Here is a 25,308-nt window from a genome sequence, read left to right on the forward strand (position 1 = left end):
CTAGTTTCATCTTTTTAACAGGAGAGACTTTTGAGATATTTTATTTATGGCCTAAATTTTAAAACCCCATTGTTATTTCTCCGCTCTTAGGATTAGCAGTTCAACGAAACTCTGGCACAACGACAGTTCTAATTATATTCGAAAATTATTTTAACCAGGCAGAAAAAAGTACGTGGAGTAATCACCGCACTTCTCTTATAATTTCTGTATCTGTGTTTACCAAGATGCACTTTGCAAACTAGCCATTGTGGTGTAGTCAGCGTACAGTCTGTAGTAGTTCCAGCTATGCGATAATTATCAATTCAAGTCCTCGGCTCTGTATTATCTCCTACCTACTCGTTTCATGTAGTCAATTTGAACATGCCTAAATAATTCAAACTTTTGTCCTTAACGAACATTGAAATTTTCAAGAATTTTATAAAAGGGAGGAACTTCATTGTCATAACGTAAAAATTAAACTGTAGTAAAACCTTAGGCAACGTGCCCGCAAATTATAATAAAAGATTACTTTCCTGTTTATTGCGTATCAAGTAACGCTAACTACTTTTTTTTTTTTTATTATTTTGTAATGCAGTTTGATTTGCCTTTACCGGAAACAAGTAGCTACATTTATTAATTTCTTCGATGCACAATATGGGGGCACGGTTCACGGTGGGTCAATAGTAGATTGTTTACTGCTGGTGCGTGGTGTCCCTGGTTCTATCCCCGTTCAAGTAAGTTTATGGTCATCGTGCCCGTGGATTTTCTCGGGATACTCCTGTTTCCTCCTACTTTCTCATTCTACCAATTCTTCCGCTATCATTCACTTGCTTTAATCATCATCTCCCTTATTTCAAAGGGCATATTTGTGGGACGTTAAGCTGAAAGATTTCATTTTCGATGCACAATACTGTGATAAAACGTTACATTACTACGTAAACAAATATGAAAGTATCAAAATTATTTTAACAACTTTTTTTTTTCTAATTGCGTGTACGATTCCATGCAGAATATTTTAAAAGTGACATCAAATCTTTTGTTCCATAAAAATGACCATAGATATGATTGCTATGTTGTTTACTCCATTTTTTTTTCCCGCAAAGTAATACGTGGAAAAGGGACTGAAATAATTAACATAATAGTTGTCAATAAGAAGTATCTATTAACATGAAGATCTACAAGTATCGTTTTACGCGAAGTTGTCTAATAGGCCTATGTTGCGGAATGAAAATTAAGTATTCTAAAAGGCAACACTCCAAGTTAATTTGTTCGATTGTAAATGTAATCTTAAAAGCGTGCTTAATACTCTTTCATAAAACAGAGTATGAATGCGAAAAAGCGATTTAGTTTTAAGTTTTTACTTCGATGGTTGATTTTGAGTTTGGCGTCCGTTACATCAGAGGCTAAGTGAGACGTGGAACCATATAACCACGAAGGATCAGTTTTCTTTTCGAAAAAGAATCCAATCCCACTCGGAGGCGATCTTGGGAAAGTTCATTTAGAAAGAAAGGTTAAGAATTTTCATGAAATTGAGAGAGTGTAACGTTTCCAGGTGTGAAAAAACGATATAGTTTCATCTGAACTTTTGAAGGAGATTGAGCATAATGTAGAGTCTTGATCCACAGTACTATGTGTGTGTTTTAATACTTTATTTTCTAGCAAGTTTATTGTTTCTTATAGTTACTCTCTGAAGTGAAATATTTAAAATAGCTATAATTTTAGTTGAAATCTTTCATTGTAAGGAGATTTAATGTATGAAATTAGTTAGAACTTTCCCTTCAGTAGTGTTTGAAGGATTAATCTTACGAATAATACTTAAACACTTTACTTTTCACCAAATACTTATTTTACTCTCTAGTTTTGTGGACGTACTTTCTAAGGTGGTAGTCATAATTTAGTCTTTAGCGAAATATTTCTGAATTGAATTTCGTTCGGACCTAGTTCCTACACATAAGAGTACTTTGAATTTCAAAGACACCTAGAAAATCGAGAAATATCCTTCCTTTTTAGTGTCCTGCGAAACATCCTGATTTAACTTACAGTATTTGCAATAATTTAATGGTTCATTCTTTACTCACAACGTTTCGAACCACAGGCGCTCTTTTTCTGAATGGTAAACCGCTATGTTTCCCAACACTCCTCAAAAGATTATTGTTAGAAAACAATCAAGAAAACATGGTTTTGCAATACATTGTTTTTACTGAGAAGCCTTGTTGGGATGTCGGTAAGGCAGGAAAGGATTCTTATTTCAAGTTACGACAATGATGCCAACCAAGTTAAGTAAAAGTTGCCTCAAGCCGGTCTAAATTTTCTCTCAATACTTAAAATAATCCCACGCTCCGATAATGAATAAAAATAATGTCATTATCCCTACACGAAAGTTTCAAAAGTTTCACTGTGCATTCATAAAAATAAACCACAAGCACAATTATTAATTACGTGTCTAATTAATTATAATACAAATGAATTTGATTCGTTCATTTGCGAATTGCGGTGCGAAGTATTTTCGATTCCTACAGTAGTGTTATTTGTCTACTGTTATTTGCCTGCGAGAATTCTTTATAATTTAATAGTTTAATTGAGACTTTTCTTTTCGAAACGCCTCCTAGACGAAAATATGTTCTAAATTTAGAATTACAATCTCTCTAAACACTTATTAAGATGGTAGCATAATATTCTCGAAGATGAATTTATACTGCGCACTAGTAAGATGTCCATTAATCCTGTACAGATATCCAAGACAGTCAGCACTCAGCAGGGATCCAGAGAGACAGCCATTCATATGTGTCCATTGGAACACCTGTACCACCATCAGGATCAAACTTGGAACCTTTCTCACGGAAGACACAGACTGGCCCATCATTTGTACAAATATATATATATATATATATATATATATATATATATATATATATATATATATATATATATATATACAGGGTGGGCCATTTTAATTAATCCACGGAAATATCTGAAAAATGATCAAACATAGAAGAAATATTTCAAGTACACGTTATATATTGCTAAGGGGGAAACCCGATTCCGCCGAAAGTACCCCTCCCCGCCCCCCCTAAATGGGGGTAACGGGGGATAACTTTGAAATGTCAAATGGGAACATGGGTCAAGTAATACCTCGTTCGAAAGGTCTTGGAAAACTAAGTAACGCTGTACCAAAAGATGTTCCATATTGTGCACCGGTTTCAAAATGGCCGCCATAATATGGTTCGGAAACTCCAGTACCCATAGTGTGAAAACCATGGAAGGTAAATGAATGGAACAAAATTGAAATACGTAAATATCATAGGGCACATCGAACGGTGTGGTCCCTGTGATCCCAGTGGCCTCCCTAAAGGTGTCTTGTGGGCTAACTTCAAAATTTCAAATAGTAACATGAGTCGAGTGGTACCTCGTTCGATAAATCTTGCAAAATCTAACATATTGCAGGAGAAAACGATTGATGTGAAATGGCAGTGTTCTCAAAAGGCCGCCGAAACATAGTATCCGTGTCAGAGAAAAGGTTTAGTACCCGTAGTATGAAAGCGATTGGAGATAAATCAACAAAAGAAAAACTGGAGTAGCTAACTGACGTAAGGCACATCGAGAGGTGTTGTCGGGGTGACTCCAAGGGCCAACTGTAAGGTATCCGGGGCCAACTTGAAAATTTCAAATAGCAGCTTGAAGCGAGTAACATCACGTTACATAGACAAATTAATATCAAACAGCTTCTGTAAGAAAATTTTCGACATGAGACACCGTTTTCAAAATGATCGCAAAGACATGGTGACTGTGTCTAAGAAAACGTCTAGTGCCCATAGTATGAATATGGTTAGACATAAATGAAAATAACGAAAATTAAATAGGAAAACCACGGAGGCGTTCCAAGGCTCGAGAATAATACAACAGAGATAAAAATATTAGAGTAAAATTGCCATAATGTATAGAGAGAAATCCAAGTCCTGCAAAATAATCTCTCCCTGCGCTCTGTATGTGAGTGAGGTAGAAAGTAAAGTGAAAGTTCAAACGAGAACTCTACTTTAATTCGTAAATTAAGGCTAACCTTACAAATAGGTATGGTGTGGTTGAAACATTTGTTTGTAAGGATGGCGCTGTAGTGACTAAAAAAAGAGAAACTTTTATGCAATGCGTGCTGGTTATTCAGAAAGCATTTCGGGGATATACGTACACACCGTTTCGTCTCTCAAGCTCACAATATGACATGAATGCTAATAGTTAATCAAAATGTAACTGCGGCCATCCGCGTTAACTTAGTGCACCAATTCTCTATGCATGAAGTCTGCCTTCCAAACAGCATTGGGTAGGTCAAGCGTACGCCCGAACCGTTGTCCGGTCGGACATTGAAATTTTGAAGTTAGCCCACAAGACCCCTTCAGGGAGGCCATTGGGATCACAGGGATTACATCATTCGATATGCCCTATGATATTTACGTATTTCAATTTTGTTCCATTCATTTACCTTCCATGGTTTTCATACTACGGGTACTGGAGTTTCCGAACCATATCATGGCGGCCATTTTGAAACTGGTGCACAATATGAAACATCTTTCGGTACAGCGTTACTTAGTTTTCCAAGACCTTTCGAACGAGGTATTACTCGACCCATGTTCCCATTTGACATTTCAAAGTTACCCCCCGTTACCTCCATTTACGGGGGGCGGGGAGGGGTACTTTTGGCGGAATTGGTTTTCCCCCTTAGCAATACATAACGTGTACTTCAAAAATTTCTTCTATGTTTTATCATTTTTCAGATATTTCCATGGATTAATTAAAATGGCCCACCCTGTATATATATATATATATATATATATATATATATATATATATATATATATATATATATATATATATATATATGTAAAAATTCATCGGTAAAAATGACACCTATCCAGTTCCCATGTATATTTTCCTCCGCAGATTAACGTCGTCGTCTGATATAATTCCGCTAATAAAATTTCTTAATGGCTACGCGTTGAGCGAAGTGATTAGCCTTCCTGAGTCCCCAAATGGCTGTTTGACGTGCTTCAGAATAGTCAGTAGTACCTTGTCCTAGTTGATGCGAATTTGAATGGGGAGTTTCCTTGGCTTGTTCAATCAGCCCACGGGCTTCCCTGTTTGTGGTAACTCGCCATCTGCTACCACCACGACGGTCAATTGTTTCCCCAGTAACGCAATATCTGTGTTTCTACCTCTGACCTCTTCTAATAATAGGATTACTAATACTATTACTATTACAAATAAAATATCAATTATCAAATACAAATTTATTATACACTGCTCATGACTCCGTACGTAGTAATATAAAAAGAGTTAATGCAGTATACAGTAAATAGAATTTCTAATATTTTAAATACATTAATCATAAAACAATTATACATTTATCTGTATATTTGAAAATATAACATAGTATGATTTTTTTTTCTTAACTAATGTGTTTTTATAGTATAAAATCATGTTTTGTATCAATAGTCGAAGCCTATATTACTAAAATATGTAATGAACCTAGGCGAGGCCCTAACTTCGGACTTTCATTATTTCTTATCTAGTCTATTCAGATCATATTAAATATTCAGAGTGTACTAGAAGGGTGCGAAATCATTTGAAAATGGTGGGGGGAAGAAGTTCAGCGATCCACGCTAATGCTTCGTGGAGCCTCCAAAAAGTTGACATTTTATTGGATTATTATTATTATTATTATTATTATTATTATTATTATTATTATTATTATTATTATTATTATTACTTGTAATAATAATAATAATAATAATTAATGTTTAAACTAGTCAACATTATTATTTAAAAAATACTTTAATGTTATTTATTCATTTAACCAAAATTGATAACATATCTACTACATTTAATATACACTTCGGTGCGTATGGTCCAAGGTTAGAGTCCCGTGGGACCACAGTACCCTTGTGTTTACCATCATATTGAAGACTGGATTCACGAAAATGCGGTAGAGATCTATAAGCCAGAAATAATAGTCCCTGAGAACCGATGTCCTAACCAAGCATTAGAACTACTAACTTGAAGCGCTTCACCTGGCCAGCCATAGATCCCCATGAACAGTAGAGTCAGAGCATAGTTTTTATTATTTATGAAATTCCCGTTTTTTCGGGAAGTATTTAGTATTTCAGTTTGGTCGCTCAGATATCCGGTCACTTATGTAAGTCTAAATAATACTATGTATTTATATTGTATTATTAGCAAGAATATATTATTATAAATAACAGATATAATTTTAATACAAATACTTGATAGACAACAAAAAGCCGTGCTACTTCAGTGGTTGAGCGCTCACCTCAGGTGCGTGGAATCCCTGGCTGGATCCTAGCTCGCGCCAAATTTTGCTTGTGGTATACAAACAATTGTGTGTGGGTTTTCTTGGGATCCTCCCGCCTCCTTCCACTATCTTAATCCACCATTATTATCTATCTCATCATGACCGTCTTCCTTAGTTTTACTGAATATTCGTAGGACGTTAAACCTTAGAAAATGAAAGCACAAATACAACAATACGATTGATTTGCTTATTTAAATTTAGTGTCCCTTATCAGCAGCGAAGCTATGAGATGTGGACTTACAGTTTAAGGTGGAATCCGAACCACGGTAATCGTTCAAATTTTTGTAAGGCGCTTCCTCCGGGAAACGAACCCGGGACCCCGTGCACCGAAGATGGTGCGCGAATGCTAGCCAGTAGACCAGCGGAGAGAGCCACAATAATACGAGTAATGAATGATTGTGTTACTGTAGATAGACCTAAAATATAGTTTGCAATAACGTATCTTACCTTAGAGAAAAAAAAATTAAGATTAAACTTCACTTTCTTTCCGTGTGTAACGAGAGTTGAACATGTGATGGTCAGAAGAAGTCCACGTATGAGCAGCAGTAACAGAATCCCATAATTTTAAAGGAGATCCACTGAGTTTAATTGTTAATAAAGATTGAAAGGTACTCGCCAACATACGGGTTCTTTCGAAACTTTTAATATAAACAACACTGACTCCACGTTCACAGGCAGCACTTGATAATGGCACAGAACGAACTTTCCGCGTTAAATCTTTAAGAACTTGAAAATCATTTATCGACTTAGAACTTGACTTGTACTCTCTCCATTCTGACACTGTAGAACCCCCGTTTGGTCTAGTGGCTAGCACGCTTGACTTCGATTCGTGGTCACTGGTTCGATTCCCGGTGGTGTACAATTGAACGACCAAACTGGTCGGATTCAATTATAATCAGTAGGTCCACGTCTCCTTTAGCCTAGCAGGCATAAATGTGGGACGTTAAACTAAATCAAACCAAGCCATTCTAACACTGCAGTATCAGGATTTAATCCAAACAATTGAGCTTCTTTATATTCGTCTACGTTACCGTATAAACGATCTTACTCATGTCATTACGAACACTGAAAAGCACTTTAGGACAACATTAGAAGGAAACCTTCTTTCCACTTCTACTAAACCCTGGATTACCTGCCCCCTTATTTGATCAAACTCACTATCATCACTCCCTGTATCAGACGCTTGTCTGCAGTGCACTAATACAAAGACTTTGGTAGACATCATCTTTCATATGTATTTCTCTCAGAGCTTGGATTAAAGATTCAATTCTTGCTCTATTTCATTGTACGAAACTGGTTCCTTTTTCATCGTTTTACTAATATTAGACAAAATGGACGCCATATCCAGAAGAAAACCGAGAAATAGAATGTTCTTTTTCTCCAACAGATTTTTTTTTTTTTTTTTAAATACCATTCAGTTTAAAACTGTCTGTTGAAATGGTCAGCATTTTCATACTCCAAAAGTAGGAATTGCATTATACAAGAAAAATATGTAAAGACTGCAAATAATACATGCTTCTCATTTGAAATCCAACGTATGTGAAACAATCTTTTGATTTTTAGCAGTCCTGCGGCATCTGTGACTGTCGCGATACTTTTAAGTTTTGCAGCTGTATGAAGTTCGCCTAACAAATATTCAAAGTTGTGAACAGCATTCACAACATCAAAAACTCTTTCAGATACAAGATCCATTCGATGTGCCATGTAGTGTATGCTAATTAGACACTGGTCGACATTTCTTCTAATTTGGGCAGCAACACCTTGTTTCTCCCAGCAAACACTACATCCCCGTCCGAACCAAATCTAACAAGCTTTTCTTTAAGATTAAAAATATGCCATCTTCGGAAAAGGCTTGAATAATTTTCTCTTCAACGAATTTTGCATCGGCATTTTCTACAGGCACTAATTTATAAAAAAAAACAACAACAATGGTTATTTTCTACGTCCACATATGTTACATATAAAAGCAAGCGCTTATCCGCAAACCTGTTTGTAGATTCGTCAAATGTTTAAGAAATTTTACCAATTTTGCACGCAACTGGTACGCTAGAGAATAAAGGTCTCCATCTCGTCACAAAGAAACAGCCGACAAAGTTAAACACCTGATACCTTTACAACTAAACTACGTTTCTGAAAAACAGGCATGAATTCAAATTTATTGTTTGTTTGAAAATTTTCATTATAGACCTACTTATACTTTCATATTAAAGTGTCCCCCCTTACATATTTTGGTGGAGGGGAAACGCAAGTATAAAATTTTTGGTGGTGGGGAAATCCCTCCCGTCCCCCCCCCCCCGAGATTTCGCACCCTGTGCATTAGTATTCACATATTAAATTATATAAAAAAGAGGTCACATGTATTAATTTGCAAGATCTTAATTGAAACCATAGAGACCCTATATAATTGGAGTATTTTTAATGTGTAATGACTTATATATTTTTAAACATTATTAAATGATCTTACATTGTATCTAAAATCAGCTTACCAATTTATAATTTTTACTCTGTTAATCATGTTACACAAAAACATTGTTTGAAAGCTAAGATTTGGATGTCCACGAGACGATAAATTTCTCGTCTCGTCTCGTCTCATCTCGAATACGAGAAATTTACCGCCTCCTGACGTGGTTGATCAGTTTGTCATCTTGTCAGCAAGGGGTAAGATGAGGATGAAGAACCTTGACTTTGGTGACCACAGTATGTAAATGAATAAAATATTCTTGTCATTCCAGGTCAAGGGCTGTCAATCTGGAATGACCGCGTTTTTTTACACATAGCACATTGCATAGTTCAATGTTATGAGTTGTCTTTATCTTCCGCATCATATCATACACGGAAGATAAAGTTTCAATTGCGCATCTGAATCGGTGAACTAAGAATAAGGAAATTCTCTGCAAGTTTATTTTGCTGATAAGAATTTTCTTGTTCATAAGAAATAAGTATACAAATTCCAGTGTGTCTGAAAGCTCCGAATAACGAGTGTTCTAAAATAAATGATAGATTTTTTTTAAGAGACTGGAAGGGTGGTGAACCTTAGCTTCGGAATCATCTACAGTATTTGTAATAGACCACAACCAGTTTTAGTAATGACTGGGCCCTCTGTGTGAAACCTATGCTATTTTATAGGTACTTCTGTAGGTGTGGAAGTGCCGATATCAAGTCATGGCTAGTTCTAATCAAGAGTTATAGGAGATGGATAACCCAAGAAGTTTTTCTCGAATTCTGTCGTTTTTAAGTACTGTTTTTGTCAAGTGATTCCGTAAGTTAGAAAAGAAGAAAGAAATTGTATTTCTGAGTATCACTGACATCAAAGGCCGTCACAAGAATGGCGTCCTTTGGCAACCACACTACCCGGGGAGTCACGGAAGGAAGAAAGGAATGGGAAAGGAAAGAAGAGACCTAGAACCACTTCAGCATTTGGCCTAGAATCTATCACCATCTCATCATTTCCCTTATGTGAATGAGAACTCAGGGAAAATCTCACTCAGGAGTCAGGGAAGGAAGAAAGTAATGGGAAAGGAAAGAAGAGACTTAGAACCACTTCAGCATTTGGCCTAGAATCTATCACCATCTCATCATTTCCCTTATGTGAATGAGAACTCAGGGAAAATCTCACTCAGGAGTCAGGGAAGGAAGAAAGGAATGGGAAAGGAAAGAAGAGACTTAGAACCACTTCAGCATTTGGCCTAGAATCTATCACCATCTCATCATTTCCCTTATGTGAATGAGAACTCAGGGAAAATCTCACTCAGGAGTCAGGGAAGGAAGAAAGGAATGGGAAAGGAAAGAAGAGACTTAGAACCACTTCAGCATTTGGCCTAGAATCTATCACCATCTCATCATTTCCCTTATGTGAATGAGAACTCAGGGAAAATCTCACTCAGGAGTCAGGAAAAGAAGAAAGGAATGAGAAAGGAAAGAAGAGACTTAGAACCACTTCAGCATTTGGCCTAGAATCTATCACCATCTCATCATTTCCCTTATGTGAATGAGAACTCAGGGAAAATCTCACTCAGGAGTCAGGAAAAGAAGAAAGAAATGAGAAAGGAAAGAAGAGACTTAGAACCACTTCAGCATTTGGCCTAGAATCTATCACCATCTCATCATTTCCCTTATGTGAATGAGAACTCAGGGAAAATCTCACTCAGGAGTCAGGAAAAGAAGAAAGAAATGAGAAAGGAAAGAAGAGACTTAGAACCACTTCAGCATTTGGCCTAGAATCTATCACCATCTCATCATTTCCCTTATGTGAATGAGAATTCAGGGAAAATCTCACTCAGGAGTCAGGAAAAGAAGAAAGAAATGAGAAAGGAAAGAAGAGACTTAGAACCACTTCAGCATTTGGCCTAGAATCTATCACCATCTCATCATTTCCCTTATGTGAATGAGAATTCAGGGAAAATCTCACTCAGGAGTCAGGGAAGGAAGAAAGGAATGGGAAAGGAAAGAAGAGACCTAGAACCACTTCAGCATTTGGTCTAGAATCTATCACCATCTCATCATTTCCCTTATGTGAGTGAGAACTCAGGGAAAATCTCACTGAGGAGTGCTGGTCTGAAAAAGCTTTTACTCCTTTTCAATCGAGTGTCCCGACTCATCACTGGGACTCAAAATTAACTTTACATAACATAATGTTGAAGTGAGATTTCAAATTTTTAAAAATATAACTTTTGTTACAATTTCTGTTTCGTATTTTACACTGCTAAAACCCACCTTTTGGCGTATACTATAGATGGATTGCTGTTAGAAATAAAGCATGTCATAGACATTGACCTTGTGACCAAATATAGTTGTAACAATGTCGTAAGACGTTATTTTTTGTAAGATGTTATAAGAGAAAATATGTTTGTCACAGATTTGAGAAAAAAAAACACCTAATCATTTAAAAAATACATTTTAACTCCTTTAACAGCAGCAACATAAGTTACGTAGAGAAATGAGACAAAACCAGTTCTAAAGGCGGAAACAATTTTGTGGAAGACATATGAAAAAATCTTATGTAAAGAGACAGATAAAATCTAATCTTAACATAGTCTTCTTCACTAACCATGGACCTGAACAGTATATATTTGATTTCTTGAACTGATAGATTATGTTCTTAATGCCTTGCGTATGATACATATAAGTTGCTTAGACACCATGATATACTTATGGAAATATGTTTTTTTTTCTTCTGTAAATTTCCAAGAAGACATAAGATTTTCTCTCATAAGAAGAGTTATTTCTACTTATGTAATTACTCAAGACATGCGACACATATTTTGGACATGAGGGTATGTACCTAGATAACTAATTGAAAGGAAGACAAGTGCATTTACCACACTGCTCATGTGCTTAGATATTTTAACAGAATTTGAAAATAAATCAATTAATTTTCAGTGAGTAAGCAGAGATCAGGCCTGGTGAGGTTTTGGGTTCGAGGAAAATATTTTCCGTCTGCTATCTGACATATGTGAAAGATGAAGGTTGGTGTCATCTCTGTTCTTGATGTGCTACTTTGGGCTTCTACTGGTCTTTCGGCCAGTTCTATCTGGTTGTGGTTCTCTATCCGGCTGGATGTGGTTTTGGGTTCCTGGCTACATTCACTTTGGCATACTATTACAAACAAAATATGAATAGTCAAATACAAATTTATTATACACTGATCATGACGCCGTATATAATAATACAAAAAGAGTTGCAGTATGTAGTAAATAGGTTTTATAGATGTTTTAAGTACAGTAATCACAAAAAGAGGTGAGGTGATTTTGAGTTTTACGTCCCGTTCAGCAGCGAGGCTATATGAGACGTGGACCTACTGATGAACGTGGAATCCGAACCACATGAATCACAAAAAGAATTATACGTTTATCTAAGTATTGAAAAATATTGCAGAGTATATTATTTATTTAACTAATGTGTTTCTATAATATTAAAACATGTTTTGTGTCAATAGTCTAAGCTTATATTATTAAAATATGTAATGAGAGCCTAAACAAGGCTTTAAATTCAATTTCCATTATTTCTTATCTAGTCTATTTACAAACAGATTAAATTAGCTAAGAAAGAGATTCACGATTGTTTTGTACTAATTTTGCAAAATCTTAATTTAGACCATAGAGCCTCTTTATATTGCAGTATATTTAATGTATCTTTAAGCATTATTATTAAATGATCTTATATTGTATCCAAAATCACATCCCAGAGTCGTTATTTCGGTTTTATATTAAGCTGTAAGTTATTGTACAAGCTTTGTAAGTACTTGTCGGTAACATCTAGATCAGTGGTATTCAATCTCTTTTTTTTTTTTTTTTTTTTTTTTTGAACGTATTCTTTACGACACTTTTCCATTTAAGTATGTACCTCAGATTTAAGCTATCCTTAATTCAATTTATAGGTAACTATATTAAAAATAAATTATGTCATTTTGACTTACTAACTACGTGGAGTATACTTAGCGCCCGTAGATTTAGCATATACAAATATAATATCGTATACTTAGCGCCCAGAAAATATTTGATGCTTATCTCAGTGTGCTAGGGTTGACCAAAGAGAGAACTAGTCTATATGTATAAATATAATTTCGTACACATATTATCTATCCCCATCCCCTCTCTTTTGATGACTAAAGAACAAGGACTTTTCACTTGAAAGATCCTGCTATTCTTGCTGCACAATTATTGTCATGTCAATTTTAAAACCCTTTAGGCAAGTTGAAAGAAATGTGTTCTTTTCTTCCTCTTCTGTTCAGCACCGTCAGCTCTAACACACTGACTTTTCATGTATATACATCTGTAATTACGTACAATTTAATTACGACTTAAGAGCATTATCATGTCACCTATGACATTTTCATATATGGATGCGAATTCATGTGCCAGTGTTATTTTAAAATGTATATAGTTTTAAATAATAATAATTACGCGCACCTTAATGCAAATACTACTGCATGGAAAACAGCAATTATTTATGCACATTGCATAACTTCATTTCCTATCGTAAATACAGGGCGTCAAAAGATTCAACTGCCAAAATTTGCTGGGTAATTCTTTATATCAAATGAAAGTAAAACGTTCTAATAAACATGTGTCATAAAACGACTCCTTTCAGTATTATAAGTCGCCCTAAACGCAATCAATCACATTTTAAACCCTAGTGTGAAAATAATGAAACATATTGCAAGTAGTTAAAGAAATTCGGCAAGAACTAGTATTTCCTCTATCTAAATATCATACAAGGATACACTTTTAACCCTAGGACTACCAGGTGAGTCCATTGCACTCGTACGCATACTTTCTTTAATAATTACTAAGGCTTAGTAAGTATTGAGATTCTATGACATTTCCCTGGTTGTGTTCTTGAATTATGTTATTTAAGTATTTTTTTTCATTCCCTTGAGTCAAGTGATAGTTTTTAATATTTATAGCATTGGGTACTGACTGGATCCATTAAACTCTAGCCTTAATGAAGAAATATGAGGATAGATTCATTATAGATTGAGATTGTGGCTCGTAGCGGAGTTAACGTTCTGGTAATCTTCTAACTGACCCAATGAAGTCAGATATAACATATTGCAACTTTATGTGTTATTGTGTAGTTTGATTGACTTAAGTATTTGCAATTTTGCTTATTTTAGTAGCAGCTTTTCTTTATTTATTCAGTTATATAAGTCCCTTGTCAGAAGCAATAGTTGCTTTTGTCTATCAAACTGTATCAACTTTTCCATTGTACGCAATTGCGTATCCAGGGGCAGTTTCCGGGGATCTGGGCTCCCAAGCCCCAAAATTTTTAGAAGTTTCTAGAATTTGCGCTTTCAGTCTCCACATTGACAAAAAAAGTTTTCCGGAGTAGGACACTGACGCCCCCGAATAGAAATTCTGGCTTTTCCACTGTTTGTATGTAAAGTTTTGTTTATTGTTAGTGTGTTTTGATCATTGCACGTGGTAGACTAACAGATCATTAACAATACACGTTACTATTGATGGTAGAGAAGGAATATTTTTGATAAATCAATAAACGATGAAGAAATTGATGCCCGACAGACGATAAGATATTAGCAGACTTATATACAAATGCAACTGAAGTTTCTTGTTCAGGCACCGATATTGAAATGAGACGTCGAGTATTTTCTTATCCATAGGATGGGTTAGAAGTTTGAAGCGTAGCACCTATAGCTAGTGCAAAAAGCACGTGTTAATGCAAAAAGCAAAACTCCGGAGAAAAACGATCCTACAAGGGCTGCCTTAGGTTTTGATGACAACATCGGCGCTATTAGAATACCTAATGACGAACTGTTCCTAATTCGTGAAGTTGCAGATTCTTCACACACTCTGCAATATAAGTTTATTCTTACATATAATATGATTGTAGACGAACAACTTCTTATTTTTGGGGTGCGCTGTCTCTTTTGACAATATATACCGAGTAAGATCAGCCATTTTACAATTGCAAAACACAATGCACAACTATTCTGAAGTGGTCACTTCTAGAGCGGAGGAAAAAACTCAAAGTTATCATATATTACAACACCACAAAACAATGAACAAAATGGCCTATGACAGTATTTTACATAACTGATGTAAGTGGACTCAACACTTATGGTATTGTGTCATCAAAGCGTAATTTCAAACGAGAAACAAACATTAAAAAGTTTGAAATGCCGTAAATTTTTCATTTCGTCTGGTTAGCAGTGCGCCAACATTGAGAAGAAATCACGGAGAATAGAAGCTTCCCAGCATACTGAAGAGGAACAGCCTAAGAAAGTTTCTCCAGCAAAGAGAGAGCACAAAACAAGAACTTTCTGCCGCAAATGCAAGCTACATGAATGTACTGACATGTAACACTTTCCAAGTGTAACACTCTGATTTTGATAAAATTCGTGGCGAAAAACTATAGAATATTCCCCCTTCCTTCCTTTGAAATGAGAATTTTCAAAAATGCTGGGATATGTGTGTACTTATTTTTATATACCGAATTTCTTCGTCTTTACTTGAGCAGCTCGTAAGATACTATTTTTTTTTTCTCTTAAATGTTGATCCCTAATACACCCCTTAGGATACGTAGTATTTTAATCGAAGCTATGTGATTAAAAAAAAAAACAGCTCAAGGGGTGCAACTAAGGTAACTTCAGGTATATACGCCAGTGCAGCTAAATACGCCAAGTGTTCAGTGCTGGGACGTTTCTGACGAAATCCGCTAAAATGCGCCTCCAATATGTGCCACGAATCCGATTTGACGAATATTTCGGAAGACAGCGCTGAGACCGCCACGCCGCGCAGTGTTGTTTGCTTCGGGAAGGTTCCGTGAAAGGATATTGTTATTTCAATAGAACTAAGAATCCGTTATTAGTATCATACTAAGTCAGAACATTACTGATCGTTTACAGTGATGTACGTCTTATTTTGTGTTCGTCTAGGAATACTTTGTTTCGTAAGTATAATTTCAGTATCTGTGATTTCATGGCTACTAAATCAATACCAAGCATGGTGCAGCGAAATACGCCGGGGCTTGCGCAGGAGTGACTGCAGAAGACAAAGATGTCTTCATTTGTCCCACATGTTCCAAGTAATATCGGTGTAGTTTCTTTAAGTCACAGTACACTGTTTATTCATCTTCTTATGGACTAAAACTTTCCAGTTTGGAGCTTCAAACTTTTCAATTTTGGAGATTATCATTTTTACATTTTATCTTTTAATCTTCATCTTGCACTTTGGTTATTCTATTTTTTGCTTCAGCCATGTTGTGTAGTAATATTTGAGTTCGTATAATACAGACGATGGAAGGAGTTGCAAAATTTATTAAAGGTTTCTAGTAGTATCCTAGACTTGGCGTAATTACCTGCACGTGTTTGTAAATACGCCACTTTGTAAGACTTTTTTCTTTTACCTTGAGTACAAAACAGAACTGAGTGGCATCATTGCCACATTTTTTACTAAACGCGGAAAAGGCTACTCTGCAACGCACATGTTTTGTTCTTTGTGTTTCTTGAAACTTAAGGCCATAAAAAATACAACACCCTTAACATGGCGTATTTACCTGCACCTACCTTAGATGCAAACATTCATTTCAAACGGTTCAGTCATTTTATTGTAATGGTATCTCACACAAGATCATTTTCAATTTTACATATTAGATTGCCAGAAATTAAAGCTGTCTAATAAAGGGAATATTGTCTACTATCAGCAAGGAAAATAACTTGAAATTATCATAAAAGTTGTTCTTTATTCAGTTACTAAATGATGATATTGTTTCTATACTTGAAGAAGTTCGTTGGGAAGTATAGTTTTTTATCTGCAGATCAGTTTACAATGTTCTCATGTTTAAGTAAATTTAGTTGCGTGTGGTGTGTATCCGTGCGAAAAAAAAAAAGCTCAAAACAACATACGTCACGCCAGTTTAATATTAATGACCTTTACGCAAGTTATATTTTGTTTGTTCTCTGTAACTAACATGTAAGAAGCATTGTGGAAACCATCCAAACTCAGGTCAAACTAGGGGTATCATTTTGAGCTGCTCCAGCGGGAATTGCCCCCAGTTTTAAAAAAGAAAAGTTGCACATAATTATATAGGACCATAATGAACAGTACCGATAAATTTTAAGAGGCATTTTCTCATATCAAAATAGGACAAAAACTTCATGTGGGCATGTGAGAAAAGTACAGTTTCACATGAAAGTAACGCCGTTCAAAGCGTGAAAAAAATATTGCAGCATGCGCTATTCGAACACGTCTTTATACGTAATATAATACTTTGGCTGGGCACGGGCTCAGTGGAAGAGCACTTACCTCTGATGCATGGGATCCCCGGCCAAGCAAGTTTGCATTGGACATTATCACAGTGCTCTCTACAAGTACACATTATGTGGTGCAAATTTCGTTATAGATAGATAGATAGATAGATAGATAGATAGATAGATAGATAGATAGATAGATAGATAGATAGATAGATAGATAGATAAATAGATATACAGATAGATAATATGTTCTTAAATGAGTTTCCATTAGTGTATTTAAGTAAGATTGATACAGAAAATAACCATATTGTTTAAATACGAGTAAATAGTAAAGATAGCAACTTTAGGGATGGGCACGAGCGAGTTTTCTTTGAAACTCGACTCGACTCGAAACAGATATCTTTGAGCTCGACTCGAGAACTCGGCTCGAAAAATGTCCTCAATGGGATCAATTTTTCGCATTGCACGTACAACACAAATGTTTCTTACTCATTCTCAAGCTTCTCCAAAACAAAATCCACTGCTGATGTATATAACCTTCTCTGACTCTCTCTCTCACTCTCTCAGTATATATATATATATATATATAGATAGATAGCTAGCTAGATAGATAGATAGATAGATAGATAGATAGATAGATAGATAGCTAGATAGATAGATATAGATATAGATATAGATATAGATATAGATATAGATATAGATATAGATATATACAGTGGCGGATCCAGGATATGATCAAGGGAGAGTCTATAGTTTGACGTTTTATCCCGTGTGAAGCAGGATTGAAGCCCATTTTATCCAGTGTAAACCTGAGCGTCAAGTGGGGCTATAGCCCTTATAGCCCCCCTTGGATCCGCCACTATATATATATATATATATATATATATATATATATATATACACCAGCGGACCCAGGATATGATCGAGGGAGGGGCTAAACCGTAGTTTGACATTTTATCAAGTGTAAAGAAGTAGGATTGAAGCCCATTATAACTTATACAGTGTATAGCTGAGCGTCAAGGGGAGGTATAACCCCTTTAACACTCCCCTTGGATCCTCGCCTGTATATCTTATCTAATATAAGTAAAAGGAAGAGTTTGTTTGTCTGTGTGCCTGTCTGTCTGACTGCCTGTGTGCGGCCTGGGGACCAGACGAGAGTCCAAGAGATACCAAATTTGGGTGACAGGTATCATGGCCCAGGCCTCAGACCAAGAAGAAGCATTTTTTAAAAATTTAAACCAGGGGGTCTCAGGGGGAGCGTTTACCGAGACATGTAAAAATAATACAAAATGACCGATATTAGTGTCAAATACATAGTCTTCGCGTTCGCTGAGATCAATGGTGAAACTTCGATCGCATTAACCTCCAAATTCACCGCATTCGGTTGCGGAGCGGAGTTCACAGGAGGGATACCGAGACATGTTAAAGTAATCCAAAATGACCGATATTAGTGTCAAATGTATAGCTTTTGCGGTCGCTGAGATCAATGGTGTCACTTCCATTAGCGATGACTTTCAAATTCAGCTACCAGTGCATGCGGGCTGGGGCTCACCTGATGGGGAGGGGGTACCGAGGCATGTAAAAATAATACAAAATGACCGATATTATTGTCAAATACATAGTTTTCGCGGTTGCTGAGATAGTGATACTCCCACAGGCCTTGACTTCCAAACACTGGTCTCATGCAAAAAATGCTGAATTTTTTAACATGCTATGTGAAAAATGAAAGAGGAAATTCTTCTAGATACTCTGCAATGCCACTAGATAAACAAGCAGTGTTGCCAACGCAACATAAAGTTGTAATTTCTCAAATTGCACTACGTATGGTATTACATATTTCTGTTCAGTTAATTTAGTTTAACGTCCCTTTCAGCAGCGAGGCTATATGAGACTGAACCTACTGATTAAAGTGGAATCCAAACTACATGAGCTCCCGCCGGGAATCGAACTTGGGTCTCTCACGCCAAAGGCTTACCGCTTAGCCACGAAGGAGCTCTACATATTTCTAATTTAGATATTAAATTAAACCACAAAAGCACATATATTATTCAGTGTAACAAAGGACAATACAACACACTAACATCAACATTTTGGAGATCTCTAATAACTCAAATGCAGGAACATTATAACATTAGTGTTCAGTAGTTTTAATTACAACAAGTCCCAGTTAGATTATTTTAAGCAGTGTTGCGAACTTAAATAAATTGCTAAATATTATTATAAATATAGTGCAAATAACGTAGCTAAAGTGCAAAATATTTTAAAATTACTCGTAATTTGTTTTATGGTGCAAGAATGTTTTCAAAACACGATGTTTTTCATAGTCTCTGGGCTACTTATAATCATCGGCGCAAATCTGTCTTCAACATTGGGGGGACGGGTAAGACCGTAAGACCGTTCCCATATATATATATATATATATATATATATATATATATATATATATATATATATATATATATATATATATATATATATATATATATATATATATATATATAAAGCAATTTTCAAAATATTTATGAAATTGAAAAACAATGCTGTGAAGGATCAGGGGAGCAGAATTGTCTTTAGTGGCATATTTATGGGGCTATCGGGCTCAAGCTCCCTCCGAAATAAATTTGTTAGTTTTTCGCATTCCACGTACAACAATAATCCTTCTTACCATTTCTAAGAATGTCATTGACCTTCCATTTTCTTATGCTCTTTGTTCAGAAATAATACCGGTACTGTATTTGTCATACTTCATTCCATGTAAGAACTATGTCCTTTTGTTCTTTCTACTTTTCTGTTTCTTTTTCTTGACGTTACTTTCTTTCATTTCGTCTGTCATATTTATCGACCGTTGTCAGTTGGATTAGGTTAGGTTAGATTAGGTCAAGTCGGCCGTCATCAGTAACATCAAAAATAAGAGGAGCTGATAAACGAAACTGGTGTTCCACACCAACTTGCGCGGATATCAACATGACGGGACTTTAGACGATATAATTTTTCCTTTGTTATAATAACTAGTTATTTTTAGAAGAAGGAAATGTTTGAATTAAAGAAAATCAAAACGGGGGAATAATTAGTCCGGGAAAGGGTTAGATTCACTCCTAAATTTTTGTAACATATCATATAGGATTTATTGGTCTGCAATTCTTGCCATTATAACTTCAATTTTTGCATAAATTAAAATATATTTAATTTTCAAACTCAGGTGGGGAATTGCCCACTTCCTTCGTTGTGTTCCTCCCACTTCTTTCCTCAAAATGAAATCCTAAATACGCCATTGGTTGTCTTCAATATTGGGAGGTGGGCAGATTTGAGGCTTATTCTAGAGAAGGGAGATGAAACTCATATTACGGTAGATGAATCTGATCAACTTTTGTAGAGTATATTATATATTAGGCGATGTAGATGAAGTAGTAGGTCATATCAGTATTACAAATCACTGCCGTGAACAAGTTCTGAAATCTTATTACGCTCATATTTATAATTGGTATGTTTCTAATTAGGCATCCACCAAGATCCACGTTAATTTTTTTTATAATAATCTAATATAAATAAAATAAAGAGTTTGTTTCTGTGTTTGTGTGTCTGTCTGTCTGTGTGCGGCCTGGGGACCAGACAAGTTGACCGAGAGTTACGAAATTTTGGTCACGGATACCTTAGTCCAGGCTCCAGACAAGGGTGAAATGTTTGTCAAAATTCGAACCAGGGGGTCTCAGGGAGCATTTACCGGGACATGTAAAAGTAGTAGAAAATGACCGACATTAGTGTCGAATTCATAGTTTTCGCGATCACTGAAATAAATGGTGATACTCCTACCGGCGTTGACTTCCAAATACAGCCCCCGTGCGAAGCATGGGTATATTCAAGTAGTATAATATTGTAAATAATAACTTCCCAAAAACTATGAAGGAAGAATATCAATTATGTATGACGGAACAATACTCTATGAATAAAATGATAATCTCAATAACATTACAGGAATCGTTACAGAAATCTGACGCATGTCATATAATGTTTAGTTAACAGATGTAACCTTAAGATTATGGAGAAAAATATTCCAGCAATTGAATTATTTTCTTTGCTTACGAAGCATCCTCTTTCTAAAGAAAAATTGGAACACGCGGAAATACGTAGGAACAAACCATGGTTCGAACTAGCAGAGAAGAGAAAACAGGCAAAATTACGTTGGTCTACAAAATCCGAATTAAATAACTACACAAAATTTCTTAGACATCAGGCGGGAAACTTCCAAAACTTTTAGAACAAAGAAACGCGATTTTTTAAAACTAAAACTTAGGAACTTGGAGATAACAGTAAAAATAAATACATTCGGGACATGTATAAAGGGATCAACGAATTTAAGAAAGGCTATCGACCTCATGCTTATAGTAAAGAAAGCTGATGGAACAGTTCTCACTGATACAGATAGCATTTTAAATAGATGGAAAGATTTCTTTGACGATTTCATTAACACGCACCCAAAAACTAATGTGCGTGGAGAAAGGGAGATACACACCGCAGAACCGTGTATTCCAGAACCCAACTGAATAGAAGTAGAAATCGCTATAAAGAAATTAAAGAAACACAAATCTCCGGATGTAAACAAAATTCCGGCTGAGTTAATTTTAGCTGGAGGCGAAAAATTGTGGAACAGGATACACAAACTCATTCTCCTTATCTACAACTAGAAGAATTGCCACAAGAGTGGAAAGAATCAATCATTGTTCCAATCCACAAGAAAGGCGACAATACGGACTGTAATGATTATCGAGGCATCTCTCTTCTGTCAACATCCTATAAAATCCTTTCAAACTTCTATTAGCAAGATTGGCCACATACGCAGATGAAATTATTGGAGATTATCAGTGTAGATTTAGACGAAATCGATCAATTATCGACCAAATATTTCCCATTCGCCAAATACTCCAAAAGAAGTGGGAATACAGTAGCCCGGTACATCAACTATTTCTTGATTTTAGAAAGGCTTACAACTCTGTTAGAAGAGAAACATTGCACAACGTTCTTACAGAATTTGGAATACCTAAAAAGCTAATTAGATCAATTAAGGCATGTTTAAATGAATCCCAAAGTAAAGTCCAGGTAGGAAAATTTTTGGCCACGAGCTTTCACGTCGAGAATGGCCTGAAAGAAGGAGATGCGTTGTCGCCGTTATTATTCAACTTTGTCCTGGAATACGCTATAAGGAAAATCAAAGATGGAAACTAGGTCGTAGAGCTGAACGGTGTTCACCAGGTTATGCGTACGCTGATGATGTAAATTGAATATGGGATGATAGGAGAATAATAGAAAGAAATGCAGAGGTCTTATTAAACGCTTGCAGGGACAAGGGTTTAGAAGTAAATGCAGAGAAAACTAAATACATGGAAGTACGTCGGGACCGTAATACGGCAAATTATGAATGCGTTAAAATATTAAATACTTTTGATAAAGTGGATACTTTCAAATATCTAGGCTCAATATTAACAGACGAAAATCATATTTACGAAGAAATTAAATGCCGATTAAAAACAGGGAATTCGTGATATAATTCAGTTCAAAATCTCTTGTCGTCGCGAATTCTGTCGAGGAATTTGAAGTTAAAATATATAAAACGATAATCATATCTGTTGTTCTGTATGGTTTCGAAACATGGTCGCTTACTCTTAGGAAAGAACATAGACTGAAAGTATTTGAGAACAAGATGCTCAGACAAATATTCGGATTCAAGAGAAACGGGAATGTGGAACGATGGAAACTTCATAACGACGAACTACATAATTTATACGGTTTACCCAAAATTGTTAGGTCATCAAATCTAGGAGGCTTACGTGGGCAGGACATATAGCCAGTATGGAAGAAAGTAGGACGCTTTCAAAGTGTTATCGGTAAGACCAATCGGAAAACGACCATTAGGAATACCTAGGCGCAGATGGGAAGACAATATTAAGATGGACCTCGCAGAGATAGGAATACAAAATAGAAACTGGATCCAGTTGGCTAAGAATAGAAGTCAGTGCAGTGCTATTGTGAACGCGGCATTGAACCTCCGGGTTCCATAGGCTATAGAGTTAGTTAGCTTACGAAGCATGAGTAGATGCTTAGGCTGATACTACAAATAGATTAAATGCGCATTTACTGAAAAAATGGGTTCTACTGACATTGGATACTCTATATACTCTTCGTGTGCTAGGACCTAGGGGAGAGAAGAAGATAAGATTTCATATCACGCACAGTCACTCGCCTTCATTTTTATTGAAAATGGAAAAACCAAGAGAAACAAATTTCATCTTACTTTCCTTTGTGGTAGTCGGACAAAAATCATCACACTTATCTGCAAAAAGCACTTTTCAAATCGGATTATTGTGCCCGTACCTACAGCTGAGACAACATTCCAGCATGAGGAGAAGGGCATATCCTCTTCTGGCATTTATTGCAATTTGTGCCCACGTAGCGGAAGTGGAATTAATACATATTGATAAGACTACTAAACGCACTACAGCACTAAGTTCAGTTTGAAATACTACAGAATATGATTCTTTTTTAAAAAAAACAAATGGAAAAGAAAAGAGAAATCAATTTCATCTTACATTCCTTTGTGGCAGTCGGACACAAATTCACACTTATCCCAAAAAGCACTTTATAAGTCAGATTATTGGGGGGACAGTCCCCCCAGGTCCAACATTGGGGGGGACATGTACCCCTCGTCCCACCGGGATTTGCGCCAGTGCTTATAATATTAATGTCAAAGTTTCCGTTCCAGCAATACATGTAAAAGCAAATTGTAACTGAAATTAAATATAATTGATAACTTTTCAGTAACACTAGTTGTTCTCTCTAAGCCTTAGGCCTGGGGTATTTTTTTTTAGATTAAAACAGTACTTTATTAAAATTTTCCCTAGTAGCAAAATCGATTGGCCCAACGTTGGGAAAATGGTGGTAATGCGACATACAAACGGTGGTCCAACGTCATGTTTGGCCGCTTTGGCAACCAATTCCCACCCAAACCATTTCCCACTTATTCCCCAACCAAAAGAAGGGTGGGCCTTCGTTTACCCAACCAATTCCCAACCATCTCCCAACGTTGGGCCAACTAAACCCCAACAACCTTGAGAATGTTGGGCCTTCATTCACCCAACCTAATCCCACCAGTTTCCCTACGTTACCCCAACTAAACCTCGACGTTGAATGGTGGTTCGCCATCCAAACGCTGACGTTTACCCAACCAAATCCAGCATTATTCCCTGACGTTCCCCGACGTGTCCTTGCGACGGATGGGGTAGGGTGGTGATGCATTCGGTTTGGCACCTTTGACTTTTTATATGGTATTCCTGAGATATTCGGATATTATTTATTTACACAGTTATTATTCATATATAATGACGCAGATATTATCGAGTGTATTTGCGTTATTACTATATAAATAACAACTCATGCCTAAATAAATAACAGATCTGAGTATCAGGAATACCATGTAAAAAGTAAAATGTGTCGAACCGAATGCATCTCCACCCTACCTCATCCGCAGCGAAGACACGTTAGGGAACGTCAGGGAATTATGCTACATTTGGTTGCGCACACGACAGCATTGGATGATGAACTACCATTCAACATAGAGGTTTGGCTGAGCTAACTTCGGAAGACTGAAAATATGGATTATTGAATGTGTGAAGCAGTCTGCGATTCGACTCGCTCAGCATTTGTGTTGTGTGTTGGTCTCACGATAACTTTCGAACATCTGAACCGACTCAAATGAAACTTTCAATGATTATTTATTCGTTCAAAGTACATACCAAGTTCATTGGAGAGGAAAATTGGGCAAGAGGGAGGGGGTAAAGCCCCCTAAATGCGCAAAAATGTAGGAAAACACTAAAGAGGAATACTTACATGTTGGGTCAGGATGCGACGTCTTCCGATTGTACTTCTATACTAGTACTAAACAATAAATTCCATGGTTCTGGATAATCAATAACCATTAGAACGCTCTGGAAAACCATTAACCATTAAATAACCATCAGTTGATAAGATCTGCTGTCAACAGTCTTTTCTCAATGTTTGCGTCTGATAAAGAGAACGTTAGGTTATTGAAACTGTAACGTATAGTTATTAATATAATTCATTTTGTTCTGCTCAGAACTGCGTTTTAATGGATACTAGTACTAACCAAGCATATTATTGAAAAATAAAAATCAATAGACAAACAGCCAAATAACAAACACGCATTATACCCATTAGAGATTGAGGAACTTTTCCTTGCTATCTTATA

General features: G+C 36.1%; 1 pseudogene across 3 annotated transcripts in view; it reads left to right on the forward strand.

Annotated features, from left to right (window-relative positions):
- LOC145676362 (glucose dehydrogenase [FAD, quinone] pseudogene) overlaps positions 1 to 25,308 on the forward strand; it is a 146,747-nt pseudogene that overhangs the window by 14,234 nt on the left and 107,205 nt on the right. The window contains exon 2 of one of the 3 annotated variants that reach the window (XR_014129380.1): positions 11,720 to 11,805. The exons of the other annotated variants lie outside the window; for them this stretch is intronic. The product of XR_014129380.1 is annotated as a glucose dehydrogenase [FAD, quinone] pseudogene, transcript variant X1 (transcript). The remainder of the gene's footprint in view (positions 1 to 11,719; positions 11,806 to 25,308) is intronic. 3 annotated transcript variants of the gene reach the window in all.

This window comes from Thermobia domestica, chromosome 2 (genome assembly GCF_964235325.1).
Source record: "Thermobia domestica chromosome 2, izTheDome1.hap1.1, whole genome shotgun sequence".
Taxonomy (NCBI): Eukaryota; Metazoa; Arthropoda; class Insecta; order Zygentoma; family Lepismatidae; genus Thermobia; species Thermobia domestica.